This window comes from Pogoniulus pusillus, unplaced genomic scaffold, assembly GCF_015220805.1.
Source record: "Pogoniulus pusillus isolate bPogPus1 unplaced genomic scaffold, bPogPus1.pri scaffold_47_arrow_ctg1, whole genome shotgun sequence".
In the NCBI taxonomy this organism is placed as follows: domain Eukaryota; kingdom Metazoa; phylum Chordata; class Aves; order Piciformes; family Lybiidae; genus Pogoniulus; species Pogoniulus pusillus.
The window spans coordinates 2,318,823-2,337,649 of NW_026974707.1; the positions used below are offsets into that span (position 1 = coordinate 2,318,823).

The window sequence follows — 18,827 nt, forward strand, 5'->3', positions numbered from 1 at the left end:
TCCGCCCCCACCCCCCTGCCTGCTTAACTCCGGCCCCACCCCCCCGCCTCACTGACTCCGCCCCCAACCCCCGCCTCACTGACTCCGCCCCCAACCCCCAGCCTCACCAACTCCGCCCCCACCCTCCGCCTCACTAACTCCGACCCCACCCCCAGCCTCACTAACTCCGCCCCCACCTCCAGCCTCACTAACTCCGCCCCCACCCCCCACCTGTCTAACTCCGCCCCCACCCCCCCCGCCTGCCTAACTCCGCCCCCACCCCCCACCTAACTCCGCCCCCCCCCCCCGCCTCACTAACTCCGCCCCCACCCCCAGCCTCACTAACTCCGACCCCACCCCCAGCCTCACTAACTCCGCCCCCACACCCCACCTCACTAACTCCGCCCCCACCCCCCCGCCTAACTCCGCCCCCACCCCCCCCGCCTGTTTAACTCCGCCCCAACCCCCACCTGCCTAACTCCACCCCCACCCCCCCCGCCTGCCTAACTCCGCCCCCATCCCCCCGCCTGTCTAACTCCGCCCCCACCCCCCTGCCTGCTTAACTCCGGCCCCACCCCCCCGCCTCACTGACTCCGCCCCCACCCCCCCGCCTCACTGACTCCGACCCCACCCCCAGCCTCACCGACTCCGACCCCACCCTCCGCCTCACTAACTCCGACCCCACCCCCAGCCTCACTAACTCCGACCCCACCCCCCAGCCTCACTAACTCCGCCCCCACCCCCCCGCCTGTCTAACTCCGCCCCCACCCCCCCGCCTGCCTAACTCCGCCCCCACCCCCCCCCACTAACTCCGCCCCCACCCCCCGCCTCACTGACTCCGCCCCCACCCCCCGCCTCACTGACTCTGCCCCCACCCCCCGCCTCACTGACTCCGCCCCCACCCCCCCGCCTGCTTAACTCCGGCCCCACCCCACGCCTCATTAACTCCGCCCCCACCGCCCCGCCTCACTAACTCCACCCCCACCCCCGCCTGCCTAACTCCGCCCCCACCCCCCCGCCTGCCTCCTCCCCCACTCCCCTGCCTGTCTAACTCCGCCCCCCCGCCTAACTCCGCCCCCACCCCCCCGCCCCTCTCTCTGACTCCGCCCCCACCCCCTCCGCCGGCTGGGCGGTAGGAGGCAGAGAGGAGCAGGGCAGGGGCTGAGACAGGGGCAGGAGGAAAAGGGCCGAGAGAGAGGCAGAGCAGCAAAGGCAGCAGCAGCTCTTCCCCTCTGCCCCAGCTTAGCTCCGGGCACTCTGCTGCCGCCTGCCCCTGCCCCACCTCAGCCTCTGCAGCAGCCCTGCTGTGCCCCCAGCAGCTTCCCTCCCGCTGCTCCCCACCGCTGCCTAGGCCAGCACAAAGCTCAGCTTTCAGCTTTTTCATCCAGTCCTGCAGCTCAGCTCAGTGCAAAATGTCTGCTGCTGCCTGCAGCTTCTCTTGACCCTGCCCTGGCAGCTTCCTGAGCCTGGGCCAGCCTCACCCTCATCCGCTCTGCCCCTTGGGGGCTGCAGCCCAGGCCCAGGCTGAATGCTTCCCACTCTCCAAATTAAACCCTCCAGCTCTCCAGAGTAACCTTTTGTTGCTGTGGCACAGCCCTGCCCTGCCTCCTCTGGGCTCAATGCCCAGCAGCAGAAGCCACTGCAAGGCAGAGTAGATGCAAAGGTTCCTCCACCCCAGGGGCACTCAGGAGCAGCTCCAGAGCTGAGCCTTACTTGCTTGGCCTCAGCCCCTGCTCTCACCCTGCCTCCTGCAGCTGCTGCAGCTCAGCTGAGGCCAGCAGCCTGCGACTGCTTCTCCGTGGCCCAAGCAGCAGAGTGGGGAAGATCTCAGCCTTGTGCTTCATTAGCAGTGGGGAGAGGGACATGGAGTCCCCAGCAGGCCAGGTGCTGCTGCCTCTCACTCCTGTCCTTGCTCAAACCTGCAGGGGGCCCAGCAGAGCGAGGGAGGTTCCTCTCCCTTCCTACTCCACTCTGCTGTGGCTCTGCAGAAGAGTGAGGCTGGAGCAGAGGCCAGAGCCAGCACAGGGCCTGCTGATCAGGTGGCACAGACTGGCCAGGGCTGGGCCAAACCAGAGCAGTCTTCTGGCAGAGCTTTTGTGGTGCTTTTTCTTTTGCCTTCTTTCTCTCCCACTCTTTCTCTGCCTCACTTTTTCTCTCCTCGTTGGTTTTTGCCTTTAGCATTGCTGCTTTCTTTCCCTCTCTTTTCACCTGCCTCAGCTCTGTCTCCCTGTCCTGTCTCCAGCTCTGTCTCAGCTGGGCTGCTGCTCCTTGCTCCTCCAGACCACAGTGGCCTGCATCCTGCTGCTTCTCCCTCTCACGGACACTCAGCTGCCATTCACTCTCTCTCCCCGTCCCTGGCCTCAGCTCTGCCTCATCCAGAAGCACCTCCAACCTGCAGGCAGCAGTTGGCCTGTGCCATGTGCCCATGCAGGCAGCACAGCTGTGCCGTGCTCCATGGGCCAGCAGTCAGTGACAGCAGCCAGCACTGCCCCCAGCACCACACCCCACACGCAGGGCCTCAGCTTTCCCTGAAGGCAGGCAGAAAAGCCTTCCTGCCCTCCCAGGGGCACTGCAGGCAGCCTGCACCTGCCAGGCCCTGTGCAGCTCTGGAAGCCCAGGGGCTGATGTGCAGAAGCACCTTGCAAGCTCCAGGGCCAGGCCTGGCTCTGCTCGCAGGCAGCTCCCTGCACGGGGGCACAGCAGAGCTGGGCTCAGCTCCGCTTCCACTCAGGGGCACTGCTGGAGAGCAGCACACAGCCAGGCCTGCTACCTTGTGCCTGCCCACGGCCAACTCTCTTTGCCACGCTCCAGCCAGGAATGCCTCCCTGCAGCTTGCCATCGAGGCCAGGTCCTCCGGCTCTGGGCACTGGCAGTGAGTCCCTTCTGAGTCCTGGACGTTCATCTTGGGAGGTCTGCTCGCTGCAGGATGGAGCTGCACCTTCTGGCCAAGGCATCCACAGGCACTGGAGCAGGAAGGTGAGCACAGTGCAGGCAACTAAACAACTCCTGTCACGCTCTGGGCCTCCAGGGGCAAGCACCCAGCAGCACCAGAGCCCAAGGAAAGCCTGCAGCCAAAAGTACCAAATCCCTGTCCCACAGCACTGCCTCAAGTGCTGCCTGAGCTCCCAGCCTCGGCCCTGCTCCAAACTGCAGCATCCCTGCCAACTCCTTCACAAGGATGCCATTGCCTGGCACTTGCTACCATCTCACCACACAACTCTCAAAGCCACACAGCTGGGCAGCAGGCCAGGAGAGCAGCCTCCAGGCAGCAGAACAGAGGAACTCATCTCTCCCAGGCTCTCCAGGAGCACCTCGCCTCCAAACCACCCCACACCAGCCCCCAAGCAACCAGGCTCTGACTGGCTTACCGAGGCAGCAGCTTGCAGGTCTTTATGAAGGGCTGCAGTGCTCCTGGCTTGCTCCTGGGCTGTGCTGCTCAGCCTGCAATGTTCACCTTGGACCCTGACAAGCAAGCACAGGCCTCAGCACAGAGGTGCACAAGAGCACAAAGCCCCAGAGAAGCCTGGGACACAACCTCCCCTACAGCAAAAGCAGCTCTGGCCACCCTGTGCTGCCTTGCTGGGACACAAGAACACAGAGGGCAGAGCCTGGCTCCACTCGGAGCTCCTCACCGCTGCAGGCCTCCTGCCAGCTCTTGGACAGATGCAGTTCCCCTGCAGGCATCCTCCAGGTGGCCCTGCAGGTTCTGCCCTGCTGTGTCAGACCCAGAAGCAGTGCTGGGAAATAAATACACCTGTCCTCCTGCTCCAGTGATGGACAAAGGGACCTCACTCTCAGGCACCTCTCTAACTGCAGGCCCCAGGCTCACAAAACAAAGCTGAGTCACTCCCAGGTCACTCCCTCTGCTCTTGGGGCACAGTTGGCTCGAGTGCACTCAGACAGCTGTAGGGCAGCCACCTGCTGCCAAGAGAGAGGCTTTCTCCATACCTTAGCTTCAGATCTCTCCAGCTCCTCCTGCAAACTGACATCCTCCCTCTGCAGCTCACTGCTCTTCTGCTGCAGGCAGCTGCTGGAAAGCTTCTGGGCTTCGTGGGAGGACTCTGCCAGAGGCTGCACTCTGCCAGCGTGCACAAGCTCCTGCTGCAGCTGCAGGACCTTTTGTCACAGAAACGGAGTTCCATGAGCAGGGAGAGGTCAGGCAGAAGCACACAGGAGGAAAGAGGCTTTGACTCAAGGCACTGTGTCATTACCTGGCTCTTCAAAGTGCTCAGCAGAGCAGGGCAGGCGATTCTGCCCTTCCACTGCACTCTGCTGTGGCTCCTCCTCACCTGCTGCATCCAGCTCCCCAGCACAGGGAAGGCATCAACCAGTTAAGAGCGGGTCCAGAGAAGGCCACAGAAGGAGACAGGGAGCTGGAACAGCTCTGCCACAAAGGAAGGCTGAGCTACAGCTCTTCAGCTTCGCCTGAAGCAGGCTGCTGGGGGATGTCATTGCAGCCTTTCAAGGGAGAGAGATGGAGAGAGAGACGTTAGCGAGGGCTGCAGGGACAGGACAGGGCCTGTACGTGGCATGGGCAGGAGCTGGGGGCTGCAACCGTGCAGCTGATGGATGGAGGTTCCTCTCCCCTCCCAGTGCCCTCTCTGCAGGCAGAGGACAGCAGCAATGGTTTGCAGCTCTGCTGAGGGCTTTCTGCTTGAGGCTCTGCCCCTTGGACTCTGGCCTGACTCTGAAGGACGCCAGCAATGTCCATGGCTCATCTGAGCCCCTCAGAGTTCAGGGATCCTCTAAGGGGCTATGGAGAGGCCGACAAAGGCAGCCAGAGCCTGGCCCCAGCTGGGAAAATCCCCTCAGCTGTGCCCGTGCTGCCCTTTGCCGGCTCTGCCAGCCGAGGCCGTGGCAGCTTTGCCACGGGGCACTGCCCACCCCCACTGCTCCTTCGCCCCCAGCCCCTGGGCGCCGACTCTCTGCCACTCACCTCTGCCGGCTGGGAGAAGCAGAGGCGATGCAGGCTGCCGCCGCTGGCGTCTCGCTGCCGCTGGGCTCCACCGGCAGCCACCGGCGCCGAGCACCGCGGCCGGACGCCTGCAGGGCTCGGGGCGGCTCCCGCCGGCGGGACGGAGTCGGACGGCAGCCGCCGAGGGCCGCGGCGAGGCTCGCCTGGGCCGGGCCGGCTCTGCCCCCGGAGCCGCTGCCAGGCGTCTCAAGAGCCTCGCTCGCCGCCGCCTCTCGGTGCTGCAGGCTCCTGCTTTGCTCCCCTGCCTCACTGGCGGCTGTGGGGCTGAGACTCCGAGCTTCGTCCTGCAGGCAGGAGGAGGCAGTCAGCTGAGCACACAGCACCAGCGTCAGCCACACAAACTCCTCTGCCCGGGAAGGGGCCTCTTGTTCTAGGGCCGCAACGGCGGCCAGCGGCGCCCCGCAACGGCGGCCAGCGGCGCCCCGCAACGGCGGCCAGCGGCGCCCCGCAACGGCGGCCAGCGGCGCCCCGCAACGGCGGCCAGCGGCGCCCCGCAACGGCGGCCAGCGGCGCCCCGCAACGGCGGCCAGCGGCGCCCCGCAACGGCAGAGCCCACCCGGGCCCAGAGCGGAGCGGGGGCTGCCTGCGCACCCCCTGCTGCAGCTCGGCCAGCCCAGGCCCGCAGGCTGCTCTCCACCAGCACCCCCAGGGCTTTCCTGCAGGCAGCAGGACCCCAGCACACTCCCACCCGGCCTGACATAGCCCCCGGGGCCCCGGCACACGCCGCCCCCAGGCACTCACCGCAGCCGCTCCGGTCCCGCTCCGCTGCCAGCTCCCAGCGCCCCTCTCCGGCTGCTTCCTCCGCAGCACTCTCCAACGGGGCCGCCGACCACGCCCCCCGCGCTGATTGGTCAAGGGCCGAGCGCAGCCTCCCATTGGCTGCGGAGCGCCTCGCGCCCCACCCGCTCCCGCCCCCGCGGCCAGCCCCTCCCCGCCCCTCCCTCCCGCGCTCCGCCCGCTCCGCGCAGCGCCCCCTGGGGGCTGCAGTGCTGCCGGTGCCTGGCACCGCCTCGGGCTGCAGCCAGCCCCGGCCCGGCCCCGCTGCGCCTGAGGCGGGCAGAGCCTGCGGCCCCAGCGCCGTGCGGCCGAGAGAGCCCAGCCGAGGGCCCGGGGCGTGCTGAGCGGCTCGGGGCCCCGCACGGTGCCAGCCGCGGCCGTGGCTGCCCTCACAGCAGGCCTGAAGGGCAGCTGCGGCACTCAGCGGCTGCTGACGGCTCTGGCCCCAGGGAGACCCCACGGCCTCAGGCTCCCTCATTAGCGTAACCCGCCCTTAATTACCGGGGCTGGGGAAACGGTTTGGTGCAAGGGCTGAGCTCCCCCAGCTGCCTCTGCTGCCTTCAGTCTCTTACCAGGAGACAGGAAAGGGAGGGGAGCAGAGGCAGAGGCTGCAGGGGACTGGCACCGAGCGAGGCTCAGGGCTCAGGGCTGGCACTCTCCTGGCAGCAGCAGATGAGAGCAGTGCTGAGCCCGGGCCCTTTTCTGGCTCCTCTCCCTGCCACCCCACGGCTGCTCTGTGAGTATCTACCTGGCTCCACCTGCAGCACTGCCTCCAGTGCTGCTGTGCCCGGCCCAGGGAGGAGCTGGAACTGCTGAGAGGGTCCAGAGGAGGCCACCAGGGTGAGGGGAGGGCTGCAGAGCCTCCCCTGCGGGGCCAGGCTGGGGGAGCTGGGGCTGTGCAGCCTGCAGAAGGGAAGGCTCCAGGGAGACCTTAGAGCAGCCTTGCAGTGCCTGAAGGGCTCCAGAGGAGCTGGGGAGGGACCTGTGACAAGGGCTGGGAGCGCCAGGATGAGGGACAGTGGCTCTGAGCTGGCAGAGGGGAGAGTGAGAGTGGAGGTGAGGAAGGAATCCTTGGCAGTGAGGGTGGGCAGAGGCTGGCACAGGTTGCCAGGGGAGGTTGTGGCTGCCTCCTGCCTGGAGGGGCTCAAGGTCTGAGCGAGCTGTGCCGGTGGGAGGTGTCGCTGCCCATGGCAAGAGGCTGGAACTGGATGATCCTGAAGGTCCCTTCCGACCCAGCCCATTCTCTGCTTCTCTGCCTCTGTGCCAGGAGCAGGCTGTTGAAGGAAGCTGCCCAGCAGCGTGGGTCCTGCAGAGCAGCAGCGTTTGCTGTCCCGCAGGGCGGCCAAGGGCTCTTGAGGAGGCTTTCTTCAGCTGGCTGCAGGCAGCTCGGTGATTCACTGCTTGATTGTCTCCAGCCATTAGGAGGATGTTGCCTCCTGTGCTTGGCCTCTTCTGAAGGATTCTTTGGCAACTGCTCTTTGATGGCTGCTAAACGGCGTGGAGCAGGGATACAAAAGGGAACTCTTGCTCCTCTGTGCCACAATTGCCCTAGGGGGAGAGTTGGCCAAAGGGACCGATCCTTTCTTGGCTGCCTTCTTTCTGAAGGCAAACCTAATGTTTGTCCTTCCGTTCTTGAAAGGCTTCTCCTGTTGAACACAATTTCACACAATTAGAATGAGGTGACTCAAGAGCAGAGAGGTTAAAGATGAGCTTCACATGGTTGCTGTAGCTGCTATTTCATTTACAATTTCTGTTGGCTGTGGCATTTTTGTCATGTTAAGGGAGAAATACTGAAAGCATTTCACATGTCACAGATTTTATGAGCTGTCTTCTGTAGAGCTTGTCAAGGTCTTACTCCTCTTGATGCATGTTTCTTTGAGAGTCAGTCACTGCTTGGAACCTTGAGGTTTGGACACTTTACCTATGTCCTGGTGTCCACCCAAACTGGGCTGTTAGAACTGGGGTTGTGCAGCCTGGAGAAGAGGAGGCTCAGGGCAGAGCTCATTGCTGTTTAGAACTACCTGAAGGGAGGCTGTAGCCAGGTGGGGTTGGTCTCTTCTTCCAGGCAACCAGCAGCAGAACAAGGGGACACAGTTTCCAGTTGTGTTGGGGGAGGTCTAGGCTGGATGTTAGGAAGAAGCTCTTCCCAGAGAGAGTGATTGGCATTGGAATGGGCTGCCCAGGGAGGTGATGGAGTCGTCGTTCCTAGAGGTGTTGAAGCAAAGCCTGGATGAGGCACTTAGTGCCGTGGTCTGGTTGATTGGCCAGGGCTGGGTGCTAGGTTGGACTGGCTGAGCTTGGAGGTCTCTTCCAACCTGGTTGATTCTATGACTGGTGCTCCATTGCTATTAATTATGTTAGTGAGAGGAAAGCAGCCTTATTTCTCTTTCCAAATGCTCTGCAGGAGTATTTTCCTGGTGAGGAAAAGAATAACATCTAATATTTCATAGCCCATAATGTAGTATCCAGGAGTAGATGAGATATTGCCTGTCTCTGTCAGGCAAAAAGGAAATGAGGACAGCCTTTGAATAGCCTCCTTCTCTTTCAAAGTGGCAAGAGTATGAAAGGAGAATGACTTGCAAGCCAGAGAACAGAGTGGGGGTTGTCTGGCTGTCCCCATGCTAGCATGCAGTAGGATGCTGAAGAAGTAGATATGTTTGTAGAGTAAAGCAGTTTGTGATGAGGTTCCAAGATGTGTGGTGTTTTGGAGGCATACCTTGGGCTACCACTGCTGTGGGTTCTAGGACTCAACCTAATCAGCAGCTGAAGCACATCTGCTCTGAGTATTCCCAAATTCAGTTCAGTTCCTGCTTGCAGAGTCCTCCACCTCCTGTGATTTGGATGCACTAAATGGGGCACATAAGGGATTCTTCTGACCCCACAATGCAGTCTGAACAAGAATGGTGATGCACCATATATATCCAGAATAGGGAGGAGGTTTGAAATCTTCAATTACTAGCAAAATGTTGCAGCAGAAAGATTGCTTCTGAACTGCTTCCAAGGTTGCTTCTGAAGCTGCCTGTATTTAAGCAGCTATGCTTTAAGCTGGCCTGTAGGGAAGCAAGTTAAATGGGAAAGGCAGCACAGAACTGCAGCCTGGAACAAGAAGGAAGGAACCACAGAGCACTGGAATAGGCTTCCTAGAGAGGTCATGGAGTCTCCTTCTCTTGAGACTTTCAAGGCCTGTCTGGATGTGTTGCTCTGTGCTCTGTGTTAGATAGGATTGTCCTGCTCTGGCAGGGGGGTTGGACTCGATGAGCTCCTTATGTCCCTTCCAAACCCTAACATCCTGTGAGCCTGTGAAAAAACTGTGTCAAGTGAGATCCTAGAGGTGACAGGTTTATTCCTGAGATGGTTTAATGTATATTAGACCTTAAAAACTGGAGCAAAGAGAAATAAGGGCAGATAAATCTATCTCCTGTAGATCCTGTAGCAGTCAGTAGATCTGAGGGAGCGCCGTTAGGCTTCATTGGAGCTTTAATTCCTCTTGAGCTGGAACTTCCCAAAGAAAGGGCTGGCATGAGTCCATGGAAAAGCTTTGCTTTGTTCTACCTTTTCTGTGTTTGGGATTTTTTTTATCTGTTCTTACAAAAGGATTTGGTGGTGCCCAGCAGCAGGACAAGAGGTAATGGGCATGAACATGAACAGATGATGTTACGTCTCAACACAAGGAGGAACTTCTTTAGTTTGAGGGTGGTATTGCTCTGGAACAGGCTGCCCAAGAGGATGCAAAATCTCCTTGCCTGGATTCAATCAGAGGTCACCTGGATACCATCCTGTGCAGTCTGCTCTGGTTGAACCTGCTCTGACAAGGGAGCTGGCCTAGATGATCTCCAGAGGTCCCTTCCAACCTCTATCATTCTGTGATTCAGGTCTGTTTGAGAAACCAAAGCACAGTATCAGCTGGACTCTTCCCTTTGTGAGTAAGCCAAGAGTTGTGTCCTCTTCTCTCCAGAGCACTTCAGTTATCCAAGCTTCTCTGTAACCTCTGCTGGTCGGCAACATTGTCAGTCCCTGCTATTTATGACCTCTTTCATGGTTGACTTGAATGATTATCCTGGCTAAAGCTTTCTGTGCAGCCTCATGAAGAGCTGCAGAGGTTGTCTAATGACAGCAGAGCTGCCTTTTGCTGTTACCCTCTCAGTGGTTTTGTGAGGACAGAGATGTAGACTGAAAGACATTGCTTTGTTCTGCTTTCCTGCCTTCCTGTGACCCAAAGGACTGAAACAAGCATTACACCAGCCTGCAGTCTTAGTCGTGTGGAAATATAGGCTGAAATGTGACACTGTGGTCTCTTGGGCCTTGGCTAGTTGCTGACACTGCTCAGTACTAGTTAGTCAGAGGAGTGATCCTGCTTACTACTAACAGAACAAGTCTTAGGATCTGCTTGCTACTTAGAGAACAGGACTTGTGAGGAGCAGCTTGTTTGGTGTTGAGAAGAGGAGGCTGAGTGGAGACTTCATTGCTTTCTACAACTACATCCCTGAAAGGAGATTGCAATTAGAAGGGGCTCAGTCTCTTCTCCCCAGTACCAGGTGATAGAACAAGAGGAAGTGGCCTGCAGTTGTGCTGGGGAGGTTTAGCTTGGAGATAAGGAAAAGTCTTTCCTGCAAGAGTGGTCAGGCATTGGAACAGGCTGACCAGGGAGGTGGTGGAGATACTGGCTTTGGAGATGTTGAGGAGCATTTCGACCTTGGCTCCTGTGGCTTCAGGATGCCTCCCACGGGAGAGGAGAGATAGTGCACACCTGGTTAATGAGCAAAACAAGGTGTTGTGTGTCAAAGACTGGGTTGTGCTTGCCTAGGTGATGCTAATGTGTAGATGTGTGCTCTGTGCTCAAGTCTATAGATATGATGTCAGAACGAGCAATAAAGGTCTCTGGTGGGATTCACATTGAGTCATCTGGAGTCCATGTGGTGTCCCTTGGCAACAGGTGGTGACCTACAGCGCACTGCTGAAGGCAGCATCCGTGGCTAACATCCATTCTCAGTCACTCTCATTCCCATACATTTCCCTAGCACTCACAAGCGTTTGGATGTCTGCCCAGGTGCTCTCTGTGGGGCTGTTTGTGTCTAACACAGGGTGGAATGGATCACAGAATCCTAGAACAGTTTTAGTTGGAAGGGACCTTAAAGAGCATCTGGTTCCTACTCGCTCTGCCAAGGGCAGGGACATCTCCTGCTAGATCAGGTTGCTTCAAGACCTCATGCAACCTGGCCTGGTATGCTTCCAGGGAGGGAGCATCCACAGCCTCCCTGGGAAACCTGTTCCAGTGCCTCACCACCCTCTGTGTAAAGAATTTCTTCCTAAGATATGCTTAAAGCTGGAGGTCAAGTCCTGGTCTTGTTTCTGGGCTGCTTCTGCACTGCTTAAACCAGACTTTGACATTGTTCCTGAGCCGGCAGTTGGCAGAGGGTGGTGCTTTGCCTCAGCATTTTGCTTGCCTCCCTCTCCTTCAATCTTCTGTTTCTTACAGGAAACACCTGTCTCTTGTGGGTACTGGAGAAGGAATGGTGTGTGTGCCATCCTGTGCTGGCTTTGCTGCCATCCTCAGCATCCTCCACTGGAAGGTCAGGAGTGCTGTGCTCTGCCCAGAGTGCAGCTTGTCTGATCTGAACAGACCAGTGATCTCCTCAGCTGTGCTCCTGAGAGGGAAGTTCTTCATTATCCACAGAGAATTTTTCTTGTAATCATGGTTCTGCTGTTTCTTCAGGTGCCTGAATCTGTGTGCTCCCACTTGTATTTTGTTCACAGCAACCTTAACATCTTTCTTGTAGCTCTTTAGGATGCGCAGGCAGCAGTGCGTGCAGTGAGATGTGTGCAAGCTGCTGCAGTAAGACAAGACCAGCAGCAGTGCTAAGAAGGAATGCAGTGAGCAGTGCTGCCAGGCTTTTCTCTTTGAGGTAGGTACATAGAAGCAGTCAGGGTTGGAAGAGACCACAAGGACCATCTAGTTCCAAGCCCCCTGCCATGCCCAGGGACACCCTACCCTACATCAGCCTGGCCTTAACCACCTCCAGCCATGGGCCCTCAACCACCTCCCTGGGCAACCCATTCCAGCCTCTCACCACTCTAATGCTGAACAACTTCCCCTGCACATCCAGTCTGAACTTACCCATCTCCAGCTTTGCTCCATTCCCCCTAGTCCTGTCACTCCCTGACAGCCTAAAAAGTCCCTCCACAGATTTTTTGTAGGCCCCCTTCAGACACTGGAAGGTCACAATAAGGTCACCTCATAGCCTTCTCTTCTCCAGCCTGAACAGCCCCAACTCTTTCAGTCTGTCCTTACAGCAGAGCTGCTTCAGCCCTCTGAGCATCCTCATGACTCTTCTCTGGGCATGCTCCAGCACATCCACATCCTTCTTGTAATGAGGGCTCCAGAATTGGATGCAGTACTCCAGGTGGGGTCTCAGCAGATCAGAGCAGAGGGAGAGAATCACCTCCCTCGATCTGTAGGCCACATTGTAACAGAATGACAGGGGTTGGAAATGATCTCTGGAGATCAAGTCCAGCTCCCGTGTCAAGGCAGGTTCAGCTGGAGAAGGTCACACAGCAGGACTGTAATGTCTCCAGAGATGGAGCCTCCTCACAGCTCTGTCAGCCTTAAGTTAAAGATCATCCTGATGTTCAGAAGAGGAGGACACATATGTTCTAGTTTCTGCCTCTTGGCCCTTGTCCTGTCACTGGGCACCAGTGAAAGCAGATTGGTACCATCCTCCTGGCACCCACCCTTTAAGTGTTTATAAGCAGTTATGAAACTCCTCCCCCAGTCTGCTTTTTTCCAGACTACAGCACCCAAATTCTCTCAGCCTTTCCTCATGAGGCAGATGTTCCATTCCCCTCACTGGTTCTGTAGCCCTTTTCTGTCCCCTCTCCAGCGAGTCTCTGTCATTCTTGAGCTTGCAAACCCAAATCTGATTTGCCTTACACTGAGCACAGTCCAAGCAAGGTAAAAAACCAAATGCAACACATCCCTGTGAGAAAGATTGGTTCTGCAGGAGTTCTGCAGTTGTCCTTACTCTGCATACTTTTCACAGTATCACAGTCTCACAGTGTCACAGTATCATCAGGGTTGGAAGAGACCTCACAGATCATCAAGTCCAACCCTTTACCACAGAGCTCAAGGCCAGACCATGGCACCAAGTGCCACGTCCAATCCTGCCTTGAACAGCTCCAGGGACGGCGACTCCACCACCTCCCCAGGCAGCCCATTCCAGTGTCCAATGACTCTCTCAGGGAAGAACTTTCTCCTCACCTCCAGCCTAAATCTCCCCTGGCGCAGCCTGAGGCTGTGTCCTCTTGTTCTGGTGCTGGCCACCTGAGAGAAGAGAGCAACCTCCTCCTGGCCACAACCACCCCTCAGGTAGTTGCAGACAGCAATAAGGTCTCCCCTGAGCCTCCTCTTCTCCTTGCTAAACAATCCCAGCTCCCTCAGCCTCTCCTCGTAGGGCTGTGCTCAAGGCCTCTCCCCAGCCTCGTTGCCCTTCTCTGGACACGCTCAAGCATCTCAGTGTCCCTCCTAAACTGGGGGGCCCAGAACTGAACACAGCACTCAAGGTGTGGTCTAACCAGTGCAGAGTACAGGGGCAGAATGACCTCCCTGCTCCTGCTGGCCACACCATTCCTGATGCAGGCCAGGATGCCACTGGCTCTCTTGGCCACCTGGGCACACTGCTGGCTCATGTTCAGGTGGGTATCAATCAGTACCCCCAGATCCCTCTCTGTCTGGCTGCTCTCCAGCCACTCCGACCCTAGCCTGGAGCCAATGATGATGTCTCAATGAATTTGTGTATAGGTACAAAAGAAACTAAAAACCTAAGACTGTGCTGCAAGAAGAGGAGTTTTGTTGTGTGCTCCTTTTGCTCAGCATAAATTCATCACTGAGAAATGAACACAACCTTGTGCACTGCAGGATTTATTTTGTTACAAACCTTCCCATTGATTGGTCAGAAGGTTCTTGTGCTCACCTGCCAGCTAACATCACAGTGACATTTTTAAAGGCCTTTCTTCTGTGCTGAGAGTGTGTCCTGTTGCACAGTGTGGTTTTGTCTTGGTTCTCTCTCAATTGCATCCTTTAGGAGTTATTTCACAGCCACTTTTAGACTGGAGTGTAAATGTAAAGGGTAAACCAAACCCTGCAGGACCTTTCCTCCAGTTGGGGCATTTACATGCAGCTCACTTGCTGGCTGGGCAGCCAGCTCCTGTGTCAGTTCACCTGCTAAATAGAGAAGCCTGAAGGAAAGTTACCTGTACTGAGGTTGGCACCTTTCTAAAGGCAGGTGCTGGATGTTAATTCACCTCTGTCAGAGGTGAAGTGCACTGGTAGGAACACATCAGAAGCTGGGAACTGCTCTGTGTGTTACCTGTAATACTTGGTGTTGGCTTGGATCACAGGAACCAGCTCTCACTGTCTTGTGGGGTTTTGCCCCTTCCACCCAGTTCAGGGTGGCTCCTCAGCTGTTTGCACTGGTTCCACAGTGTGCAATGCCAACTCTGTTCTTGAGCTCTTTGTAGCATCTGTCCTGAGGTCCATGCCAGAAAGTGTAAGGGACAAAAGACAAAGCTGAGGCAAACCTGCTGTTTTTTGGCTCTAGCTTTGGTTATTTGCTCCTTCTCAGCTGCAGTTAGTCACTGTTTGGGCTGAATGACTTTTCAGTTGGAAATGACCAAACCCATATTTTGTTTTGTTGCCCTTTTCACTTGCTCAGTGTAATTCTACCTGATGTGTCTGCTAGCAAGCAGGAACACTTCCTCCTCTGGTCACATTCACAGGTTACATTGGCTTGGAAGGGACCCTCAGAGATCACCTTGTCCAGCCCCCTTGTAGTGAGCAGGAACACCCTAAACTGGCATAGGCTACCCAGAACCACATCAAATCTGATCTTGAATGTCTCCAGGGATGGGGCCTGAACCACTTCCCTGGGCAGCCTATTTCACTGTTTCACCATTCTGATTGTGAAGAACTTCTTCCTCATGTCCCACCTAAGTCTCTTCTGCTCTGGTTTCAAACCATTGCCCCTAGTCCTACCACTAGGAAGGATGGAGGAAGAAAAAGTTTACATCTCAATTGAAAGGCAGAATTAGAATCATCATAGAATCAACCAGGTTGGAAGAGCTCACCCAGTCCAACCTATCCCCCAGCTCTGTCCAGTCAACCAGACCATGGCACCAAGTGCCTCATCCAGGCTTTTCTTGGCCACGCCAGGGACGCTGCCTCCACCACCTTCCTGGGCAGCCCATTCCAGTGCCAATCACCTCCCCTGGCACAACCTGAGACTGTGTCACCTTCTACTTTTGTTCTCTTGCTGACATCACTTCTTGACCAGAGCTCATCTTCTGAGTGCACTGCTGTGACCTGTATTGCAGTAGAGCTTACCCAGGCTGGAGAGTGATGTTGGTGCTCTTCAGCAGCGGTTTCAGTGCTGATTGTGGGCAACCACCACAGCTGTACTGTGTGGCAAATGCCATGACCTTTCCTAAAGAGCTGCCACCATCTGTACTTCTTTGCAGTAGGAACTGAAATCAAGTCTGTTGTAGGACTTGCAATGCATTCAGAAAGTCTGGCTGGTTATGCTGCTGTGCACTAGGGGGAATGTGCTAGGCGAGGATGCTCAGGGGGCTGGAGCACCTCTCCTATGAGGACAGACTGAAGGAGTTGGGGCTGTGCAGTCTGCAGAAGAGGAGAGTCTGAGGTGACCTTACTGTGGCCTTTCAGTATCTGAAGGGGGGGCTACAAGAAAAGCTGAGGAGGGACTTTTGAGGCTATCATGTAGTGACAGGACTAGGGGGAGTGGAGCAAAGCTGGAGGTGGGTAGGTTCAGACTGGATGTGAAGAGGAAGTTGTTCATCATGAGAGTGGTGAGAGGCTGGAATGGGTTGCCCAGGGAGTGGTTGAGGCCCCATGGCTGGAGGTGTTTAAGGCCAGGCTGGATGAGGCTGTGTGCAGCCTGATGTAAGGTAGGGTGCCCCTGGCCATGGCAGGGGATTGGAACTAGGTGATCCTTGTGGTCTCTTCCAACCCTGACTGATTCTATGGTTCTATGAATTCCCTTTGAGATGCCTTCAGCAACCTCTGTGTATGCTGTCAGCAGGGCATGTGCTTAGAAATCTGTATTTAAATTGTCTGTCAGCTGCTGACTCACACAGAGAAACTTCTGTATGTTTGCTGCCAACCCCACAGATTAGTTAGTATTTACTGGGGGTATTTTTAGCTGCTTCACTTTTGGCTGAAAGCAGATCAGCCTACAAGATTGTCATTGTTTTAGATGAGGGCTGACTGCTGTAAACCAGCCCAAACACTGATATAAGCCTCGGTAAGAGCAGTGATAATTCCCTGTAGTGCTCTTTTCATTTTGAAGAAGATAAAACTCTCTCTTAATGAAACTTGCTGACAGTCTGAAAACCAGTTGTTGAATCAGGATGACATCATATCACCTTCTCAGTTACCTTTGATTGTAACAAGCATCATTGTTCACTTAGTGATGTTGTAGGCTTTCCTCAGAACCACTTTGAAGTGTTGAGTACTTCAGGGCTGGTATCACACAGCTTAATTGCAGTGGCACACACAAAGTCAGGTCACCAGGCTGCTGCTGTAACAGTTTAGTTCTTACATGAGTGCATTGTTCTGGAGCCATTTAAATACAATTGACCTTCTGAAACAGTCACCTTTTTAGGCTGCTGTGGTGATTTTCCTTTGTTCTTCATCACACCTATATCATAGAATAACAGAATCAACCAGGTTGGAAGAGACCTCCAAGATCATCCAGTCCAACCTAGCACCCAGCCCTGTCTAATCAACTGGAGCATGGCACTAAGTGCCTCATCCACTCTTTTTGGGAGCACCTCCAGGGACAGCAACTCCACCACCTCCCTGGGCAGCCTCTCACCAGCTTCGTTGCCCTTCTCTGGACACATTCCAGTATCTCAACATCTCTCTTGAATTGAGGAGCCCAGAACTGGACACAGCACTCAAGGTGTGGCCTGAGCAGTGCTGAGTACAGGGGCAGAATAACCTCCCTTGTCCTACTGGCCACAGTCTTTCTGATCCAGGCCAGGATGCCATTGGGTCTCTTGGCCACCTGGGCACACTGCTGGCTCAGCTTCAGCTACTCTCTACCAGCACCCCCAGGTCCCTTTCTTCCTGGCTGCTCTCAGCCACTCTGTCCCCATCCTGTAGCACTGCTGCTTGGGGCTGTTGTGGCCAAAGTGTAGAGCCCTGCACTTGGCCTTGTTCAATCTCATCCCATTGCCCTTGGCCCACTCCTCCAGCCTGCCAAGGTCCCTCTGCAGGGTTAACAAAAGAGCCTGCAGGAGGATCACAGGAATGCAGGTCTCTCTCTGCACTAAGGGGGCACATTTGCTAGCCCGTGAAGAGAAGAGCTGCAGGAGCTTGACAAGGCAGGAGCAAGCCCTGCTTCTCTCAGCAGAGCTGGGTTCTCAAGGCAAAATGTGAGCTGCACACACAGGCTTTGGCTTTTGAAGCTGTTTTGACAATGAGAGTGTTGCTGTGAATTCCTTGCAGTGAAGCAGTGGGAATGTCTCAGTCCTTACTTTGTTCTCCCTTTAGCTTTTGCCCAGTGAGAGAGAACAAACATCCTGCTGTGGCTCAGCTCTGTGGAGATTGAGGCAAGCAGAGTGTGCTCTCTGGGCCTTGGGGAGGTGGTTTTCCTCTGAGGTGTAAGTACAGGAATGGCAGCATGGGTAAAGCTGTGGCAAAAAATCAAGTCTTTTCAGAGCTGCCATGGGTCTGGAACCAAAGTGAGCTCTGGGATTGGAATCTCAAGGATGCTTTCCCCAATCCACTTCAAAACTCAACAGCTGCAGCTAGGGGTGGTGTAGGGGTGTGGAGGTGTGGATTGCTAAATGGAGCCATCTGCTCCTGGTGCTGGCCCTCGAGTGCATTGACAGCAGCATCAGGGCTTAAACCTCTGACTAATTAGCTTCTAGCTCTTGTCATCTGTGCTCTGTGTTGGTAAGACAGACTGTGCTCTTAATTCTGGCTCCTAAGCAGCTCAGCTGAAGTCCTCTCACAGCACCCTAGATGAGTTGAGGCATTCCCAGAGGTGCTCTGATGGTTCACAGTGGCTGCAGCTTTCTTTCCTGGCTGGTTTGTTAAAGATGGAAGGTGAAATGGCCTCTTAGCTGTCATTTCCAGGCAAGGAAATGCTCATTCAGCCTAAGCTATGCAAAAGCTTCTTGTTTCCTATTTTATGGGCATTTCTTCTCTAGTAAGCCTTCACTTGGAGCACTGTGTCCAGCTCTGGAGCCCTCAAGGACATAGAACTACTGGAGCAAGTCCAAAGGAGGGCCACGAGGATGATCAAAGGGCTGGAGCACCTCCTCTGTGGGAACAGGCTGAGGGAGTTGTGATTGGTCAGCCTAGAGAAGAGAAGTAGCTGTGGAGACCTGATATTGGCTTCCCAGGACCTGAAGTGGGGTGATAGGAAGGCTTCACAGGGACTGTGTACAAAGGCCTGCAGTGACAGGGTGAGGGGCAATGGTTTGGGGTTAGAGTAGGCTTAGATTGGGTGTTAGAAACAGATTCTTTACCATGAGGGTTCTGGAACACTTGAGCAGGTTACCCAGGGAGGTAGTTGGGGTCCTGTCCCTGGAGTTATTCAAGGTCAGGCTCAACAAGGCTGTGAGCAGCCTGATCTAGTGGAGGATGTCCCTGCTGACTGCAGAGAGATTGGACTGGGCAGCCTTTGGAGGTCCCTTCCAACCTAACCCATCCATGATTCTGTGTATTGTTCCTCATCAATTGCTTTTGCTTTGTGTTTGTTTCTCCACAGACTGTGGGTCTGTGCCTACCTTTAACACTCAAACTGGCATTTAGCAGACACTTGGCTGCTTCCTCACTCAGCCAAAGGAAAACATGCTTGGGAAGTGTTTCATTATGAAAGCCAAATTAATGCATTCATAGAATCAACCAGGTTGGAAGAGACCTCCAGGTTCATCCAGTCCAACCTATCCCCAGCCTGTTGGGGTTTGAGCAGAACTGCAGTCTGAAAATGAGGAGAGTAGGCAGGGTAGTGTTAGGTCACTCTGGTAAGAGGCACAGCTGCAGGGAAGTGGCCTTGGGTAGAAGCTGAGAAAG

The 18,827-nt window shown here is 55.9% G+C and overlaps 1 long non-coding RNA gene across 2 annotated transcripts; it reads right to left on the reverse strand.

Annotated features, from left to right (window-relative positions):
- Positions 1 to 1,225: 1,225 nt before the first annotated feature.
- Positions 1,226 to 5,230, reverse strand: LOC135174157 (uncharacterized). 2 transcript variants are annotated; one of them, XR_010301761.1, is made up of 5 exons: positions 4,916 to 5,230; positions 4,191 to 4,437; positions 3,928 to 4,095; positions 3,348 to 3,441; positions 1,226 to 2,942 (listed from the first exon to the last, which is right to left on the reverse strand). It is a non-coding gene; the product is annotated as an uncharacterized LOC135174157 (long non-coding RNA). The 2 variants fall into 2 exon arrangements; XR_010301760.1 differs by having other exon boundaries at positions 3,928 to 4,437.
- Between the last annotated feature and the right edge of the window lie 13,597 nt (positions 5,231 to 18,827).